Source organism: Pinus tabuliformis, chromosome 4_2 (assembly GCF_031772625.1).
Source record: "Pinus tabuliformis cultivar Carrire ecotype Pingquan chromosome 4_2, CPIR1, whole genome shotgun sequence".
Taxonomy (NCBI): domain Eukaryota; kingdom Viridiplantae; phylum Streptophyta; class Pinopsida; order Pinales; family Pinaceae; genus Pinus; species Pinus tabuliformis.
Genome location: NC_142304.1, coordinates 890,557,989 through 890,578,859, shown reverse-complemented (window position 1 = coordinate 890,578,859; position 20,871 = coordinate 890,557,989). Strand labels below are relative to the sequence as shown.

Genomic DNA, 20,871 nt, shown 5'->3' with positions numbered 1-20,871 from the left:
TGGAAGGCTGTGGACTTCGTGAGTTTGGTGTCCAGCATTGACCAGAGACTGGACCAAAATGTGCTGAGAAACTGACTGTCCCGATCTGAGATGATAGATTGTGGGATCCCAAAGTGCACCCACACTCGTTCAGAGAAGAGTTTAGCAGTGGCTTCTGCTGTGATATTCTTCTTGCAGGCCGCCATAATGGCCATCTTCGAGAACCTGTCGACGACCACAAAAACAAAGTCATTTCCATGCTTAGTGGAGGGAAGGCCTGACATGTAATCCATGGAGATGGATTCCCAAGGTCGACTAGGGGTAGGCAACGGGGTATAGAGGCCGTGCTTCTTAATGGTCGGTTTGGCAATGGCACAGGTAGTACGTGATCTGATGTACTTCCCAACATCCTGTCGAAGATTCGGCCAATAGAAATAATTTTGTAGTACTGCCACTGTTTTCTCGACCCCGAAATGCCCAATAGCCTGACTGTAGTGTGCTTCCCAAATCATCTTGGCACGCTCGCTTGAAGGAACACAAAGGTGACCCAAGTGGCATAACAGGGCATCTTGGAGGTGAAAATCTGGAACATGCCGACCCTCCAAGAGTGTCTGGTATGTGTGGCCAAATTCTGGGTCGCTTTTGTAGAGAAGTGGCCAATCAGAAGTCTCGTGCCCACAAGAGTTGAGCACAGTGGTTAACGCCATGATCGGTGGTTGACTGAGGCAATCTGCAACATTATTGGTGCTGCCCTTCTTATACTTGATATTCAAGTGGAACTGTTGCAGGTATGTAGACCACTTCTGATGGCGATCATTCTGTAATTTCCCTTGGGTCTGTATGAACTGCAGGGGTCGGTGGTCTGTGTGGATGACCGTTTCCTTCCCCAAAATGTAATGCTTCCATTTTCGCCAGGCCTGTACAATGGAATACATCTCTTTATCATAAGTGGGGTACTTTCGGACTGTGTCTGAAAGTGTTTCACTGTGATATGCCACTGGATGTACATGTTGAGTAAGGAATGCCCCAATAGCATAGTCAAAGGCATCTGTCTCGACCTCAAATGGTTGTTGTAAATCTGGTAACGCGAGCACTGGTGCTGTGCAGAGGTGATCCTCCAACTCCATGAATGCCTTCTGTTGAGATTCAGACCAAAAGAATTTTGCTTTCGCCCCTCCCTTGGTGACTTGACTCAAGGGCCAAGTAATATGAGAAAACCCCAACACGAACCTGCGGTAGAAGTTGGCAAGACCTAGAAAGCTGCGGAGCTTTGTTAGAGTGGTTGGAGATGGCCAATCCCGAATGACTTGGATCTTGGCTGGATCGACATGCACCCCCTGTTCATCAATGATGTATCCCAGATACTGAACCTGGGTCATGCCAAAAGTTCATTTCTCCAAATTGAAACATAGCTTGTGTTGCCACAGTGTTTGGAGAACCTGTCGGATGTGGTGGAGGTGCTCTTTCCAACTCTGGCTGAAGATCAGAATGTCATCCAAGTATACTACTACAAAGGAGTTGGTGAATGGCCGCAAGATGTCATCCATTAGCCTCATGAAGGTTGCAGGTGCATTCGTAAATCCGAAAGGCATAACCAACCATTCGAAAAGGCCCTCCTTGGATTTGAAGGCAGTCTTCCACACATCAGAGGGTTCGATTGGTACCTGGTGATATCCTGACTTCAGATCGATCTTGCTGAAATATTTCGCCCCCTTTAGTTGGTCCAGGAGGTCATCAATCTGCGAGATCAGGTACCTATTACGGACAGTGATCTTGTTCAGCGCCCGATAGTCAATACAGAGTCTCCACGTCCCATCCTTCTTCTGTACCAACACGATCGGGCTCCCACAAGGCGATGAACTTGGACGGATGTGACCTTTCTGCAGGAGCTCCTAAATCTACCTCTTGATTTCATTGTTCTCCAGAACGGAGTGCCGATAAATTGGTCCATTGGGTAGTGGCGCACCTGGGGTTAGATCGATGGAGTGCTTGACCTGATAGTGCAGAGGAACCCTTGCAGGGGAGGTGAAGATGTCCTTGTACTCCTCCACAACCTTGTCCATCTGTAGTTGTCGTGCAGAGGGACCCCGTCTGGAGGCCGCGGCCACCGTTTTCTTCTTTCCTTGAGGGCGTATCATCAGGAAAACAAATTTCTTGGTTTTGGAAATGATCTTATTGCATTTTTTTGCAATAATCAAAGAGATGGCAGTAGGTGGTGCTACCTCTGGTATCTTGTACAACTTATTTCCCAATGTAATAATAACAGCACGGGGCCTTGATTCATACACAACATGTCGCTTCCACAAGTATGGTTGTCCTAATAATACATCACAAACTTCAAGGGGAGCAATGTCACACAGTACCTCATCCGTGAAGGGCTTGATGTTGTATGGAAGGTGACACTGCTGGCTCACGTGAAGATCTCGTCCTTGGTGAAGCCACCCAATGGTGTATGGTTGTGGATGTGCTATGGTCGGTAAGCCCAACCGCTTCACGACCTCTGCCGAAATGAGGTTCTTTTGACTCCCGCTATCAACAATGAACTGTATCGGGGAGCCCTTTACCCACATCTGGGAGTAGAAGAGACACCCCTCCTCCTATGGATCTTCGGGTTCATTTTTCTGGATCTTGGTGGTAGCAACAGTGGCGTTGGGATCCGCATCAATGATCTGCTTCCCTTTGTCATTCCCCTTATCGGGTTCTGACTCAGAGTCGGAACATGCATCTGATTCTGAAACCTTTAGCTCAGCCACCAGTGACTGCTTGGCCCGACACTCACTTGTGTTGTGAGTGGAGCTCTTATGGAACTCACACCATTTTCCAGTGTCCTTTTTCGGCTTCGCTGCGTTGTTCTTTGCTTGCAGCTTCGGTGGGTTGTCTTGGGATGTCCTGCCTTGGCTTTGTCCTTTGTTCTGTGGTTTACGGGCACCTTTCCCCTACTTTGGATTTGCAGATCCAAAGTCTCGCTTCTTTTATTTAAACTTTTGCTCGACCTTGACGGCATATCGGTATGCTGCACCGAGCGAGGAGATGTTCAGGAAATGTATTTCTTCCTAGATGTACTTGTGCAGACAGCCATGGTATTTGAGTATCAAATGTTGCTCTGAATTCTTGATACCCAACTTTGTGCGGAGGGTATGGAAAAGATTGGTGAACTCCGGCACGTCTTGGTCCCTTCCCTGCCGCAGCGTGGTCCACTTTATGTATTCATCCTCATAGCTTCCGACAGGGTAGTACTGCTCCTTAATGGCATCCCGGAATGAATTCCAGGTGGGTGCAGTTGAAAATAGTGAGCCAATACTTTCATCCTTCTGCTCGCAGTAGGTTTCCCACCAGTCCTTGACGTGGGGGGCTGCTTTGAGAAGAGCGAAAACAATCTTTTCCCGACTCAAAAATTCATGAACAGAAAAATAACCCTCTAGCATATTTAACCATTTATCTATGACATATGCGTCTATTTGACCCTCGAATATGGGGATTTCAAAATTAACTTGTACCTTAAAGGGCGTGGCTTTTCCAGAGTAGCTGCTGGAAGCCGATGCGTCGCTTCTAGGTAGCCGCTGAAGGATCTAGGAAAAGTTGTCCATCATCGCGTTTTGTTGTCGCTCGAGGGCTTCTTCGAGAAAGATTTTGATGGGATCTCCTGCCCCCTCGTCTTTCTTCTCATCCGCCATGGGAGGCCGTCGGGATTTGCGGGGCTGGTCTTGCAAAGGTTCGACCAGTTCAAGCCCTAACTCCTTATATCCCGACCTTGTTGGGGACATGCAAAGAAAAACAGAGAAAAAGCAGACCGCTCTGATACCACTGATCCGGATTTAAACAGGAACGCAACAAATTACAGAGATAACCATATACACAAAGATACAGCGGAAATAATACTTCATTTCATTAATGGAAAATACTGAAATATGCTTACAACCAGAAATGGAAACAAACCAGCTACGGCGATGGTAGCTTATCTCTGAGAACAGATGTGGTGGCTACATGCCTCTGAACTGTCTTACAATGAGGCTCGAAGGCCTATTTATTGTTGAGAAACAATGGAAAACCCTTAACATTCCAAAACCTAACCCTAGGAGATGAAACGCCAACTGTGGGCCCCGTTTGGGTAAATTGGTACATCAACTTCCCGGGGTCGTAACTTTGGCATACGATCTTTGTTTGATGCGTACAATAGCTCGTTAGAAAGATCTATCCGAGCACTACCACTTTGGGAAGGACAACATCGGTCCATGGACCCATGTTGCCCTGAGATTTCCCAAAAATCGTTGTTTAGGGCCTCAAAACGGCTCCAGAAGTTCAGGACCCGAAAAACTGCTAAAAATAGTAAGTTGTGCTACAATTAAGGAAACTGAAAATGCCGAGAGAAACAATGGTGGGGGTCTAGGTGGACTTGGCAGGTGGCCACCAATATCCACCTGGATCAGAAATACTTATGAAAGTCACTAATAAGTGATAGAAGCAGCATTTGCCAATCACCATTCAGATCAACAACCAAGATTTCCTTCTGTTCTCCCTCTACCTTTGTTCCACCTGAACTCAACAACAGTTGTGAACTAGAACCAAAAGCTTCTAAGATAATGCCAACAATGCATCATTAGAAGTTTATCTGCTCCCCCCGAACCTGTGACAGATGGTCTCTGTCAGACCCATATCAGAATATTTTCAACCAGAGCCTGTCCCTACTGATATCCATCAAACCTCCATATATGCGACTGTTTCTGCACAAACCAGTGTATGTACGCGGATCCTCCTCAGGCAACTCACGTACACCATTTTTCTATGAAATAGACAAGATTTAACAGCAAGATGTTGCATCAACTACTCCCAGCTTCTGTCTGAGGTATTCAAAAGTTTCCCTGGGCAGTGGTTTAGTGAGAATATCAACAACTTGTTCCTTAGAAGGAACATACTCCAATTTCACCTTTTGTTCCAACACTTGTTCCCGGAGAAAATGATACTTGATCGGTATGTGCTTGGTCTTTGAATGCATGACTAGGTTTTTTGAAATGTTGATTGCACTTGTATTATCACATAGGATGGAGATAGGTGGTGTACAAGTGATTTGAAAATCCTGCAAGGTCTGCATCATCCAAAGGAGTTGAGTGCAGCAAGATGCAGCAGCCACATATTCTGCTTCAGCTGTAGATAAAGCAATCGAACTCTGTTTCTTGCTTAACTAAGATACTAATCTGGAACCCATGAAGAATGCACCACCACTTGTGCTCTTCCTGTCATCCACGCTTCCGGCCCAATCTGCATATGTATAAGCATGAAGTGTGAGATCTGTATCTCTAGGATACCATAAGCCATAGTTTTGAGTTCCTTGAAGGTACTTGAAGATTCTCTTAACTGCCTAAAGATGAGTTTCCTTAGGATTTGCTTGAAATCATCTAACTATTCCCACTGCATGCATGATGTCTGGTCGGGTACTTGTCAAATAAAGTAGACTTCCAATCATAGATCTATAGGTTGGTTGATGCACTGCTGCTGATTCATCATTTGCACTGAGGCTACATCCTGTAACCATGGGGGTACATATTGGTTTTGCATCTTCCATACCATATTTCTTCAAGATCTGCTTGAGATACTTGGTTTGAGACAAAAAGGTACCACCTTCATTTTGTTGGATTTGCAATCCAAGAAAATATGTCAGTTCTCCAAGCAAAGACATTTCGAATTCTTTTTGCATCACCAAGGCAAAGCTTTGACTCATAGCTTCTTCATTGCTGCCAAAGATAATATCATCTACATACACAACAAGTATTAGCAATTTGTCATTTTCAATGTTTATATAAAGATTGTTATCTGCTAATCCTTTTGAAAAACCTTGTTGATGAAGATATTTGTCCAAACGGTAGTACCAAGCCCTTGGAGCTTGTTTAAGACCATAGAGAGCCTTTTTCAGTCTGTATACAAGATTTGGATCATTCCCAAGAATGAAACCATCTGGCTACTCAATGTATACTTCTTCTTCTAAGTCTCCATTCAAAAAGGCTGATTTCACGTCCATTTGAAATACTTTGAACTTCTGAAATCTTGAGAGAGCAAGGAACATTCAGATGGCCTCAAGTCTTGCAACAGGAGCAAAAGTTTCTTCAAAGTCTATTCCTTCTTGTTGAGCATACCCTTTACAAACAAGTCTAGCCTTGTTTCTAATTACTTCCCCATTTTCATTCAACTTATTTTTGAAGACCCATATTGTACCTATGAAATTCTTATCTTTTGGTCTAGGAACCAACTCCCAAGTGTTGTTCTTTTCGATCTGCTCAAGTTCTTCATCCATTGCCTTGATCCAGCATTCATCTTTGCATGCCTCTCTTACATTTTGTGGTTCAGTGGAGGAGAGTAATGCCAAATAGCTTGAAGCTTCTGCAATTGTTCTTCTTGTTTGTACGCCTGCCTCCTTTTGCCCCAAGATTTGAGATTTTGGATGATTCTTTTGAACATACCTGGATGGAGTCTTCTCTTCTATCCTTGTCTGTTCCTCTGGTGCATCTTGAGGTTCTTCTTCATCTTCATTCTTATTTGGAGGGTAGTCTTCATCCTCTTCGATATTTTCATAATTTACTTGCCTATGAATGTTTCCTTTTTCATCAACCACCACATCAATGCTGTCAAAAATTCTTCCAAGTCTTTTATTGTAACACTTATATGCTTTGCTGTGGGGAGAATAACCAAGGAGAATGCCTTCATCTGCTCTAGGTTCAAGTTTGCCAAGTTGTTCATCATTATTCTTAATATAGCATTTGCTTCCAAAAATTTTGAAATGCTTTACTGAAGGAGTCTCACCATACCAGAGCTCATGAGGATTTTGAGTGTTGTTCACTGGGACATTTGTTTTGTTGAGAATAACAACCACAGCAAATGCAGCTTCACCCCAGAAGGTTGCGGGAGTTCCATAGTCATCAAGCATAGCACGAGCCATTTGTTGAACTGTTCTGTTCATCCTTTCCACCACTCCATTTTGCTGAGGAGTCCTAGCTGTAGAGAATTCCCTTCTTATTCCATGTTCTTCACAGAAATCAAAAAATTCATTTGAGGTAAACTCCCCACCTCTGTCAGACCTGAGGCACTTAATTTTGTGATCTGATTCGTTTTCAGCCAAGGCTTTGAAATATTTGAATTTTTCGAATGCTTCGTCCTTGTGTTTCATAAGTCCTAACCAAACCATCCTGGAGAAGTCGTCAATGAATAATATAAAGTATTCTTCTCCTCGAGGTGACCTTGTCCTAAATGGACCACATACATCTGTATGGACTAGTTCAAGAGGCCTGCTGGCTGATCCTTCCTTCTCAGGGAAGTTAGTTCTGGTTTGCTTACCAAACTGACATGATTTGCATATGATGTTGTTTGGAATTTTGATATTTGGAAGACCACGAACTGCCTGGTATTTTCATACTTTCCTTATTTGTGAAAAGCTTAGATGCCCCAATCTCTGGTGCCATAACCAGTGTTCATCATCCTTGCTCAAATAGCATTGTTGTTGTCCTTCTTCAAATATGTATAAGTTATTTGGAGTTCTTCTGCCTTTGATCACTGTTTTTTCCTATATCAAGATCACGAACACTACATCCATTTGATCGAAATATTACCTTGGTTCCTTGATCGCACATCTGACTGACACTCAGAAGATTATGCTTCAAGCCATCAACATAAAAAACATTTCCAGCCTTGACCTTTTCTTTCAACTGAGCAGTGCCTCTTCCTTTTATGACTGTAGGGGTATCATTTCTAAAAGAGACTTTCTTTCCTTTTTCTAAAACACTATATGATTCAAGTTTTTCTTTATCACCTGTCATATGCTTCGAACATCCGCTGTTGATGTACCATTGATTTTCCTATCCTTCTGCATAAAAAGCTATCCCACAACTTTCTGGTTGTGGTTCCTTTATTCTCCATGTTATCATACTTGAGGCTTGTTCCTTTGTCTGCCAAAACCTACTCCTGCATTCAGAATCTTCATGACCAAAGTTATTACAAATAGAACATTCAATTTCATTTTCAAGGGCCGAAAATTTGTTATAGGTCCTTTTCGTGATCCCAGTCATACTCCTTTGTTTTTGAACTTCTCTAGTCATGATTGTTTTATAGGCAACACATAGAGCTACTTTGTGGCCAAAGTTATGGCAAGAGAAACATTGGCCATTGAAACTTCTGCGATTATCAAATCTACCTGCCAAATGATTGTAGTTTCTATTGTCATCCATTCTTGAGGCAAATTGAGAAGATTTTACCTGTGGTTGGTTGTAGCTTTTGTTCATCCTTAAGGTGGATTGCCCCTGATTTACCCGGTAGTCTTTGTTTATTCTTGATGTAATTTGTCCCTGTTTTACCTAGTGATCTCCATTGGGCTTTTTCTCATTCCTCCTTGTTGCATTGAGATAACTCTTTGAGGTGGATGCTTGAGATGCTTCTCCATTATACCCCAGACCTGTCTTGATTAGCGGAGAACACTATACATTGATAATCTCATCCAGAGTTTCAGATCCTTTAACAAATTTAAGATTAAGAGCCTTTGTTTTCTCAATTTCTTTTCTAAGGCCAACAATTTCACATTCTAACTTTTCAAGAGATTTTTCCTTTTCATCAAGTTGGAATTGCAGAGTATCAATGATCACATTCTTTTCTTCTAAACATGTTTTGAGTCTAGAAATCTCTTCATAAAAGCCATCCATATCTATAACATCCATGTAATCATCATCTTCAAAAGCCATTAAAAGTTTATAGTTATTACCTCGTTCATCTTCATCACTATTTGAAAGACCATCACTTTCTTCATGAGTGTAGTAACTTTTCTTAGTTACATTATGTTTCTTGTTCCATCTAACAGGTTCCTCCCTTTGTCAGTTTTATCCTTATGAGGACATTTGGCAGCATAGTGACCGACTCTCCCATAAGCAAAACATTTGAAAGGTAACTTACCTCTGAATCTTCCAGTACCCCGTTGAAAGTTTTTGACAAAATTTGATTCTTCTTCCTCTTCTGACGCATGTCCTAACTCATAGAAGTCTCCTTTACCTGAAGCCTTGAAATTTGCTTCTCTCCTGTCTGATGGTCCTCCTTTCCTCATTTCATAAGCAGTTAGAATCCTGTGTAGCTGTGACATGGTAAGGTTTCGAAGATTCTACTTTTCTTCTATTGCAGAAACTTTAGATTCAAACATAGGGGACAAAGATCTTAGAACCTTTTCAACCACAACAGCCTCTTTTATTTCTTCACACAAATTTTTCATACAATTAACAATCTCATCTACACGAAGAGAATAGTTAGCCACACTTTCATGATTATGCATTCTGATATTTTCATACAGAATTTTGAGGGTTTGAAGTTTTGCTCGTTTTACCTGTTCATCTCCTTCATAGCTCAGAACAATCTTGTCCCATATTTCTTTTGCGGATTTATACTGCATAACCTTCACGAATTCTGATTGGGATAGACATCCTAATAGAGTATTGACAACCTTTGCATTTGTTTCATATTTCTTCTTCTCAGTCGGATCTGTAGGAGTTGCTGATGGAAAAGTGTACCCTGTATCTGATATCCCAGACTTCTGTACCAAGAGATTGAAGATAGGCAGTAACTCTTACCTTCCAATACACAAAGTTTGTCCCATCAAAAATTGGTGGCCTGATAGATGCTTCTCTCTTATAGTTGCTCATGATAATGGATCTACCTTCAAGTGATCAAGCTTCTTCAGAAGGACCTGCTCTGATACCAATTGTTGGAAATAATAATAAGAGGGGGGTGAATCAGTATTATCAAGTCAAATATTTTATTTTTCAAACCCAGATCATATACGCTACTTCAGTTAGATAAAACTGCGTATATACGCAACTGCAGAGAAGGAAACCCGCGTATACAATGCAAACTTATAATTTAGTTTATCTTACTGATGTTGATCATTAATCTCTACATTAGGATCTAAGAAACAGTGACCAGAAATAGTAAAACAGATCTGAAGACAATCACACACACAAGAACACAAGATATAAGGTGGAAACCCAATGTGGGTGAAAACCACCTGCTACAATTCGTCTCTCTCTTCTTTAATAAGAAAATTCTTTTTATAATGTACTGGTGCAGTCCTTTACCAGTACGCAGGCTACAACCTGCAGAGAGCTACAACCCTCTCTCGTTCTCCAGCTTCTCCTGGAAGGGAGCTACAACCCCCTTAGCTCTTGCACTAGCCAAGATACTAGTATGTAGGTGCAGGCCTACAGAAGGCTACAACATTCTCTTTCTTCTAGGGACCACGTTTCATAAATTTTCAGACTGGATCCACATCAATCAAACATCAATCACCTTTTCACCAAACAAAACTGAAACAAAATAAACACTTCTCTGGCAGTTGTACCCAGAACACAGTAACTGTAACCATACACCAATTCTGAACCCAGAACACTGTAGCAATAAACAGAAAGTAGCTAGATCACAACTCAAAACATATACACTACTTCAATAACCTGAAACCTATGTGCATATGCTTCTGCGTTTGGAGAAACCTGCGTATACGCTGTTTTCATTCACTGAACCAGTGTGTATACGCACCTTCGCTTCACTGAACCTGCATATAGATCTATAAAAGATAATTCACTCTTTCAAATATTCAGACACTGATTAACCCAGATTATCAGATTTATAGATCAAGCATGCGCCACATATAATAGATCAAAATCATGCAAAGATATTATCATTCAAGCCAAAAGATTATGACCCATCAATAGAACTTATCCTTCTTTGCGCTAAGGTTCCTCCATTCAGATCCAGATCTGCACCATAACCCCAATCACCAATATTTCAGATCTCGCACTTATGAGATATTTAGATTAATTCAGATTATATTTTGCCAAATGATCTCCTTCCTATTTTATAGTATTAGGCCTTTCACAATACCATGGTCCAAAACCATCATAAAACAATACCTTGGACCCAATACTTGGGGTCAACACTTCTGGCGAGATACCATGGTCCAAAACCATAGGTTCAAATACCAAGGACTAACTACCACGGACCAAAAGTAAGTTCTCCAACATATACACGCTTTGCCTTGCATGAAATTGCGTGTATACGCATACGCATCTTTGTAATGTCTAACTCGTGTGTATCTGCACCTTTGTCTAGGTGAACCTGCGTATATATCTTTTTCTTCATTCTGAAAGCCTGAACTGAGATCTGGACCTAAGATCTGTCACCAAAGAGAGTTGCCATCAAGGACAACCCCTGTGCCATAGCTCCAAACTTGTGCCATAATGCCAACAATTGGTACTGAGAGATAAATAGGTCAAGAAATACAACATTTTCACCTCCTTGGAGGATGTTAAAAGGATGTTGAGGAACTTATAGTTCTGTGTGGATAGAATGGATGATCGCCTCATGCATGTGGAGAGCCATGTTCCTTATGAGTCAAATGGAGGAGATAGCAGAGACCCTCATGGCTCAAGTGTTCATGTTCGAACAAACGTGTCTTGTTCAAATAATGAGTAATGATATTGGGTGGTGGGTGGTGGCTTTTGGATCCCTCCTCGACCACTTTTTTTTTGTTTCTGGTTGGCATGTGATGGCCTTCTTTCCTGGGATAATGACGACATATTTGAGTCGCAACCATGTTTTTTTTGGTTTGGATGTGGTCTTTTTTTCCAGACTCTCATACATCTTGTTTAGTGTGGGGTTTATGTTTCTCAAGTCCTCTTTATGGAGGGGTCTGTTGTTGGTGGCTACTGTGTCATGGGTTGACGGTGGTGTTCACGCTTTAGCGGTGTGATGGTGACAATGATTCCCATGGGGACATTTCCTTGCGGCATTTGGTTGGGCGCTCGTAGATGAGTAAGAAGTAGTGACAGTGGTGTTCACCTCAATCTAAGTTGTAATGCTTCCTTGTTTGGAGGGTTTCTAGGCTTAAAGAGGTTAAAAAAATATGAATTTTGTATGCATGTAATTAGTATGAGTAAGTATAAGAAACAAAGATCAAGATCAAATTATTAGAACGCCTTGTGTGCACAAAAATATATTTACGTATTTTAGTTTTCTTGATTAATAAAAAATTCTTAACTTCACAACATAAATAAATAAATAAATTTAATATATTTTTTAATATTTTCTATATATAATTTGCATATTTTTTTTACAAAATTCTAACTAAGAAATCATTTTTAAAAATGTTTTTCATAAAATATTCAAAATATATTTACATATATATTGAAAATTTCATAATCTTTGAGAGAGTTAGATGATAATAAAAAAAATCACCAAATTATAACTTTTGGATGGCACAATGATAAAGTTAAGAAAAATGAAAATTTCAAAGGATCTTTTAGGAAGCCTCTCCAAATATTCATTTATTAATGCTTTTAATTTGTAAGAATAGTTTTTAAAAACACATTTTCTATTAGATCTAAGACTTTTGTAATCCATAATTTAGAGAATAGTCTTCCAGTGATGCATTCCTGCTATATCCTTTGATTTCTCACTTTGTCTTGATGATGAACCACATTAGTTGGTTAGAAATGTCTTTACTTTAACCCAATCCTTACAATGTGATTAAAGTGAAATACTATTCTCTAAACACCTTTTCTATTTAATTTTTTTAAAAGAAAATAAGTTTTTAAATACCATTTTTTAAAATAATCTTAATAATTTTTTTAATAAAATCATCACAAATCAACATCATTGTTAAACTATAGAAATGTAATATATCACTAGCTTTTATTATTCAAATAATTTATTGTATTACTTGTATTTCATTTTACTAAAAATATATTTTCTCTCCAAATCCATATCATATATTGTTTTATTATAAATATTATTGTTATTGATAGAGTCCAGTCAATATTTTATTAAAATAAGATTTCAATTTTATTAGGAAAGAAATTAAAGTGATTTATTTGAAATAGTTTAATTATGTAAATTAAATAGCTAATAAATGTGGATGAATATAAAAACACTTAATTAAATTATCACTTTCATTGAAATTATTATTTTACAAAATTTTAAATAAATTATTATTTTACTTGAAATTACTATTTTACAAAATTTTAAAAATAATTTATGTAAAATTTAATGTTTAACCCAAATTATATATATAAACACATATTTGAATGCATCTCAAAATAGTTATTTGATAGTTATTATACATATAAATTTTGTTGTTTTCATAATTATTATACATAGAAATTTCACAAAAGATATCCTTTCACTTTCACTATTTATTAAGGCAACCATATAAACTAAATGGCTGACAAATATGATAGGTATCAAAATACTGTAATTTTTTTTTTGTAGGCTAATGTATGATTCTTTAATATATAAATCGCGAAAACTATGTACAATGAAAAACAGTGACCCCTGCCCCGAAGGGAAACCAGGGAAAACACCAAAAAACATCCATGTCCACACCTGCCCCGAAGGGAAACCCAGCAAAAACACCTAAATTCAGCCATGTCCACACCTGCCCCGAAGGGAAACCAGGCAAACTTCAAAGGTAAGTATGTAAACTACGTGTCTGAGAAAGAAGTAAAATACTACAGTTCAGCCATATCAAAACAATGCTTAGAAAAACTACACTAAGATTGCAAAAAGTAAGAACAGGCTACTGCGTCTTATCTTCCTGCAGAAGATCCGGATCCACCTTGACAATGCCTGCAACGCGAATGAGCCGAGTCAACTTATCCAGCTTCCTATCCTGCATCATAAGAGTAAACTCGAGGTTCTGCAGTTCTTTTTGCAGATTGCCTTGGGCAATGTCCACCATCTCTGCTGCTACCTGTTCCATGGACTTGGCAAGCAGACGCTTAAGACCCCAATAAACATGAAGGGACTACTTATACAGCGACATTCTCCCCCTAGTGTGGCCGGGGTCAGGGAGATAAAGCTCCCAATCCTCCATCTCCGGATCGGATTGCTCCTGCAGGGCCTCCTCCTCAAGATGGTCGACAATCCGCCGAATTTTTGGATGAGTATCATGCAGATAGGCACGCTCTGCTTCCGCCAGTCTTCGCTGGATATCCCTCTTTCCTCGCCCCCGTCCCGGAATCCCTGCACTATCTCCTTCCTCCCGGCGAGGACCACGACCCCTTCCTCGGCCCCTACCTCGTCCCTTCCGACCTCTGCCGCGCCCGCGCCCACCACAGACTACTTCGGCATCAACATCCTCAGGCCTACTATCTTCTTCATCTACATCTTCAGCCGCTCCAACCTCAGTCCGCCGCAACCACTTGCCAACCTTGCCACCCGTAGGCATTCGGCGAGATGCAACTCCAGACCTCTCTCCTGCGGGGTCACCCAAATCTGCAGAGTCCTCAGAGAGGTCTATAGGGATATAGCGCAGACCTTCATCCTCGGCCTGCATCCCCAGAGGCAGTCCCTGACTGCGCGTTCGTCGGCCCTCAGAGGGAAGTGCAGCCATACTTGCAGAGAACGCAATTTCGAAAGTCCACAGAAAAAATAGGCGAGACGTTAAACTAAGAAGCCTAATATAAGCGCGGTGGAAGAAGCCAGTTGCATGGAAAGAAATACCTGTCCACCACCCTCGATCATCTTGGTAAGTACTGTCGTTTGCACACGTCGCAGGAGGAGAGCTGGGATATGATGTGCAGTCTGTCCTGCCCATGCCACCACATACCCACCACTGTACCCAAACTGCCGTCAATCTGGAGGAGGGCAGTTCCGCGCATGTCATCAATAAATTAAGCTGCCAGGTGGTTTGCAGAGTCGTACCCCCCATGATCATTATATTGTGAATGTTATGCTGTCTTGTCGCCCCCCATGGCCTCATCATTATCCTGGCGGAGGATGGCGGCCAGCTCACTCCAGCGTTGGTCGTGATGGAAGGAGCCCCAACTACCATCCAGCACACTACCTGAATCAGCAGTAGCCCAGTTGGCCAAGTAGTCTGCCGCCCGATTGCCACGGCGCAACACATGAGCAAGTGTTATGTAATCAATCCTTCGCAGTTGCTCCTCAATATCCTGTATAATAGCAGCAACCCGCCAGCTCTTGGCAACTTGATCCCACGGCTTTCCGCACTGTAGTTTCCTCAGCATGTCAATAACGAGTTGGGAATCCCCCTCCACAACGAGATTGTGATAACCATTCCTCACTGCTATGCATAGCCCATGGTATACACCCCAAAGCTCGGCCTCATTATTTGACAGCTCCCCTCCCCACTCCGCATATATCCAACGCGTCCTCCCGTAGCTATCACGGAAAACTCCGCCCCAACCCGCCTCCCCTGGATTACCCTTGGAGGCACCATCGAAGGATAACTTAATTTGGTGCTCAACGGGAAGCCGAAAGAAGCTGGGGCTCTGCAAGCGTGGGCGACGGAGCCGATCATTGTTTGGGTAGAGCATCGTAGAATCGATGCCCAATTTGAGTAAGATTCGCTGCTCAGCCAGATTTAATTGCCAGTCCTCCTCTGCCCAGGATTCGGAAAGGACCGTTTCCTTAAGCGACCTACAGATCACCTCCCAAATTGCAACCTCGCAGCAACTACGCCCCTGAAAAATTCGGCGATTCCGTTCCTTCCACACCTCCCAGAGGACGAACCCCAACGATAAACTCCATAACCTGCGAACAATTTTACTGTTAAAATGTCCCATTCCCCATTGTAAAATGGTTTCACGGATATTGTTGGGGTCTCTATGCAAGTAACCAAAAAGGTTCCTAATTTCCTCCCACAAACTTTGGATATACAAACATCGATTCAGCAAATGCTCTTGTGTCTCATATTCCTTATGACAGAGAGAGCACGAAGAAGGGCCGATCATACCACGTTTCTGGAGATTGTCCCACGTTAAGATCCTGCCATGGCACACCAGCCATGCAAAAATTGTCACCTTAGGCCACCATTTTACTTGCCAGAGTTTTTGCCACGGTGTTGGATCGACCATGGCATCACCCTTTGTTAGCCAATAATAAGCCTCCTTCACCGTAAACATTCCTTGCGGAGCTTTCCCCCAGCGAAGGAGATCATTGCCTGGACGTATCCGAATTTTCCGCATATCTAATTCCCTGAGATATATTTGTTGGGTGTCCTGATGAATGCGCGCATTCCAATCTGAAGGATTCTTCCATGCACGCCATACCTCAGTTTGTCCTGCCGGGCGCCAATAGTCCTGAACACATACAAGGCCTGCCTGATGTGCACCGTCCTGTAAGGCATGCAAAGTAGGGTGACTAGCCAGCTTGGCCCTTTGCTGCCAAGCATCCAGCCAAAAACGAGCAAAATTCCCACTACGTATTTCCCAGAATGCTAAATCTCGAATCAAATTGCTGTTATGGCGAGCAAGCTCCCAAATGTTCGATCCCCGTGGAGTATCTTCAACGCGGAGACGGCCTTCAACCGTGGGTGGCATCCAATATTTATGATTCCAGATTCGTTTCCAGATATCCCCACCCCCCTGCACCCATCTCCACCACAACTTTGCACCTAAAACCTTATTGACAAACTCCAAATCCCTGATACCTAGACCACCCTCCTCTTTACGTTTAATTAGCTGTTGCCATGAAACCAATGTCCATTTGCGTTGCTGATTGGGCCCTTCCCAGAGAAATTTACGAAAGAGTTCCCTCAACTTCCCGAAGACTGCCTTAGGAGCAGGCATAATGGATAATGGATAGATAGGAATGGATAACAGAACTGATTTTAAAAGGACAACTCGACTGGCAAAATTCAATATTCTGAACGACCAATTTTGCAATCGCTTCCTAATTCGATCAACAATAGGTTGCCAATTCTTAATCCGCAATGAATTAAGATCTAATTGTAGACCTAAATATTTAGTAGGTAACTCAGCCAGCCGGAAACCGAGCTGCCGAGTTAAGTGAACCTTAACAGCAGCTGGCGTATTAAAAAAGAAAGTACAAGATTTATCATAATTGATGGCCATACCTGAAGCTGACATGAAAGCCTCTAACACTCGCTAAAATACTGTAATAAGCATCAAAGCACATACTTATTTATCATAAAAATTAACTAATTATAACTTTATTTTAAATTGTTATTATTATTTTTTGTATTTAGGGGAATCAACTATTGATCCTTTTGAACTTCAGACCTTGAGACTCACATTTACTTTATATTTTTAAGGACTTGCGTAGTAAGCTTTCTCACAACTATATTAAATTGTTATTATTGTTGTTAATTATGAAAAAAAATCATATATAAATTAAACATATATACATTTAAAATAAAATTTAACTATATTTTAATCACGAAAATCACACCATTTAACAACAATTTTTTTTATTTAGTAAATAAACTTTATTATAATATGACTTAAACCATAATTCCCAAAAAAACAATAATTTATTTTATATAACACTATTTACTATAACAATTTTTTTAATCAATTTAACAAAAATAAACGTCATTACTTTAACTACATAATTGTAAATATTATAAAAAACATTTTACAATTATTTCACTAAAATTAAAACCATAGCATCGTTAGTTAAATTAAAGTTTTGTAACCCATTTTCCAGAAACTAACGTTATAAGAGAGTTGCGTTACTCCCATGAGAGTGGTCCTTGTTTGCCTTATTGGAAATGGTTCGTTTGTTGCAACCAATAATCACATGGTTGACGTCAATAACGTCACTTGAAGAGCTTAACTAGATACATAGACCCTAATTATCGCCTCACGACATTAGGGAATTTCGAGTGACAGTTGTAACATTGAACATTGAATTTTCGATTTTGTAGGACCCCTCATTGCTTTTTGCGATTATATAAGCGTATCGTCCTTTTTCTTGTTTCTCGTACTGGATACCTTAGCCGAAGAACATATCTGGATTTTTCGGTTAAGGATCCATTAAAAAACTAAACCTCAAGTTCTGTGTGTCTGGAATCGTGGGGTACTTCAACTTTGAAGCGTTTAGGTTAAAGTTTAACGTGATCCAATAAAATGCAGAAATCTTATACAATATCGACGTGGGTGCTGATTATTGTTACGTGCTTAAACGCGATCGCCAACGTTGCAGGGCAGCAAGTTGCTCTGGAGGCGCGGGTCGGGCGATGGGAGCTTATTCTGCAAAACGCGGGGCTGTCTGCAATGCATATGATGCTAACGCACGCTGGTAATGTTATCATGTACGATCAGACAAAAAACGGGTGCCCAAAAAGGGACGTGGGGAGGCCCATGCCGCAAGAAGATCGTTGCTGGGCACATTCGGTGGAGTACGACATCGTGAAGAAGGAGGTGAGGCAGTTGCAATCGTCGACGAACACCTTTTGTTCGTCGGGCGCGTTTCTCAGCAACGGGACGTTGGTCGCAACGGGCGGGTGGCAGGACGGAGAAAAAGTGGTCCGCTATCTGAAGCCCTGCGTCGACTCAACCTGCGACTGGATCGAAAGCAAGACGCCACTGCTTTCCAGGAGGTGGTACGCTTCCAACCAGATCTTGCCGGACGGCCGGGTGATAGTAGTAGGCGGGCGGAGATCGTTTAATTACGAATTCATACCTAGAAACCCTAGGGACCGTGAGGCCTTCAAGTTACCATTCCTGGTGAAGACCAACACTGTGGGAGAGGAGAACAATCTGTATCCGTTTCTGTATTTGGTTCCCGACGGCAATCTCTTCATCTTCGCTAACAAGGATTCTATACTCTTGGACTACAACAGAAACAAAGTCATCACAACGTTCCCCACCATGCCAGGCGACGGCGCCCGGAACTATCCCTCCTCCGCTTCTTCCGCCATGCTTCCGCTCGAGTCCGCCAATAATTTCAAAAAGCTGGAAATTCTCATCTGCGGTGGAGCTCCCTATGGAGCTTTCACTGAAGCCCAACAAAAACACGAATACGTAGAGGCCTTGAGGAGCTGCGGAAGAATGGAGATCACGTCTCAGAAACCGCAATGGCAAATGGAAGACATGCCCGGCCCTAGAGTAATGGGTGACATGCTCATTCTCCCCACGGGAGACATTCTCATCATCAACGGAGCCAAAAATGGCACCGCCGGCTGGGAAGATGGGCGGGACCCTGCATTTTCTCCGCTCCTCTACACGCCCTCCGCAGCCGTTGGCGAGAGGTTCACAAATTTGGCTCCGGCTAAAATCCCGAGAATGTATCATTCCACTGCTCTTGTGCTGCCCGACGGGCGGGTTTTAGTAGCCGGGAGCAATCCCCATCGAACTTATAATCTTGTGGCCAAGCCATACCCCACAGAACTGAGAGTGGAAGCCTACATTCCTCCCTATCTGCATTCCATGTACGATCACAAGCGACCGGCCATTGCATCTATTTCTACGAGGGACATCAATTACGGGTCGAAATTCATGGTTCGTTTATCTGTTTCGGAGTTTTGGAGCAAGGACTTACATTTTCATGCATATGCCCCTCCTTTCAACACACACGCCATGTCCATGCACCAGAGAATGCTCTCTCTTGCAGTCATGGAAGTTGTCAAGACTGAGGCGAAGAACACATATTTAGTTTCCATGACTGCTCCACCCACCCCAATGGTGGCTCCTCCGGGTTACTACCTGCTCACCGCTGTCAATGCACATGTTCCCAGCATGTCCGAATGGATCCGCTTCCTCAATTAAAATGTCTGAATGTGTGTCACTGCTCTTCTATCTTTAAAACATAGTTACCAAATTCGGCCGAATCGGCCTGAAGAATTCGAAAATTCGGCAATTCGGTCCGATTCGGCCATTAATACGCTGAAGTTCGGTTCGGATCGGACACATTACAGTCTCTCAAATTTATTTTTTTAAATTTTCTTTGATTTGTGTTTTTCAGGAAATCGTACTCCAATTTTTGTGCGTTAGTTTGATCATGCAGTTGTAGAATATTGAAGCGTTTAAACTTAATTCTTCCAGCTGGTCGAGTGATCCAGTTAGACAATACTGAAGATAGAAGGGACGAGGGATCCAGTTAGACAATACTTAACATAGAAGGGACAAGAATGTTATTAACGGTTTGTTCTGCAATACAGCTGTGATTAATGATTTAAAAATTCATAGTTTTATTTTTATCACAGTTATTTAAAACTTCATAGTTTTATTTTTATCACAGTTATTTTGATGTGTTAGTAACTTATTTTGATGTGTTAGTAACTTTCACTTGTTATTAATTTTTTGTTTTTTTGTTTTTTTTTTTATTAAAATAAAAAATAAAAATTATATAAAAACTAAATAAATAGTTGTCATATTAAATTTTCATTTTTACAATAAAATAATTTTGTTTTTTTTTTTTTTCTTTATTTCTCATTTTCACAATAAAATATTTTTTTTGTCTATTTTTTTTAAATTTTAATTTCTTTTATATAATACTTTGACTAGTAAGTAATGAAAATAGAATTATTTATTCATAATAAAATTGGTTGTAATTTAGTTGTTTGTTTTTAAAAAATTTGTAAGGAAAATATATTATATGGTTTCTAAATTTCTTAAACAATTAGCAAAATAGCAAGATAATTCTAATTTGATAATTTTTGATAGTTCTAATTTGATGTTTTTTATCTGTATTTTATTCAATTAGTGATTAGGAAATTTTCTAAATATTTATCATTAAAAATTACAGCATTAATTACTATCTTTTGATTGACCAAGAGGAGTTGTTTCTACTAATTTCAATATCTATTCACTTCCATTTGGAAAATTAGGAAAACAACAAGAATTCTAATTTGATAATTCTTGTTAGTTCTAATTTGATAATTTTTTATCTATATTTTATTTTAGTAATTAGGAAATTGCAGAAATATTTATCATTAAAAACTACAACATTAGTTACTATCTTTTGATTGACCAACCAACAATTTTAAGGGTGTCTTTTTTTTAATGTTAAAGAGTTTGTTTTGACCATTGTATTTTATTCACTTCCATTGAAGAGGAGTTGTTTCTACTAATTTCAATATAATTGTTTCTACTAATTTCAATGTCTAACTTT

At 40.8% G+C, this 20,871-nt stretch overlaps 1 pseudogene; it reads left to right on the top strand.

Moving 5' to 3' along the window:
- The first annotated feature begins 17,885 nt into the window (after positions 1–17,885).
- Positions 17,886–19,526, top strand: LOC149172564 (aldehyde oxidase GLOX pseudogene; annotated as a pseudogene).
- Positions 19,527–20,871: the final 1,345 nt, after the last annotated feature.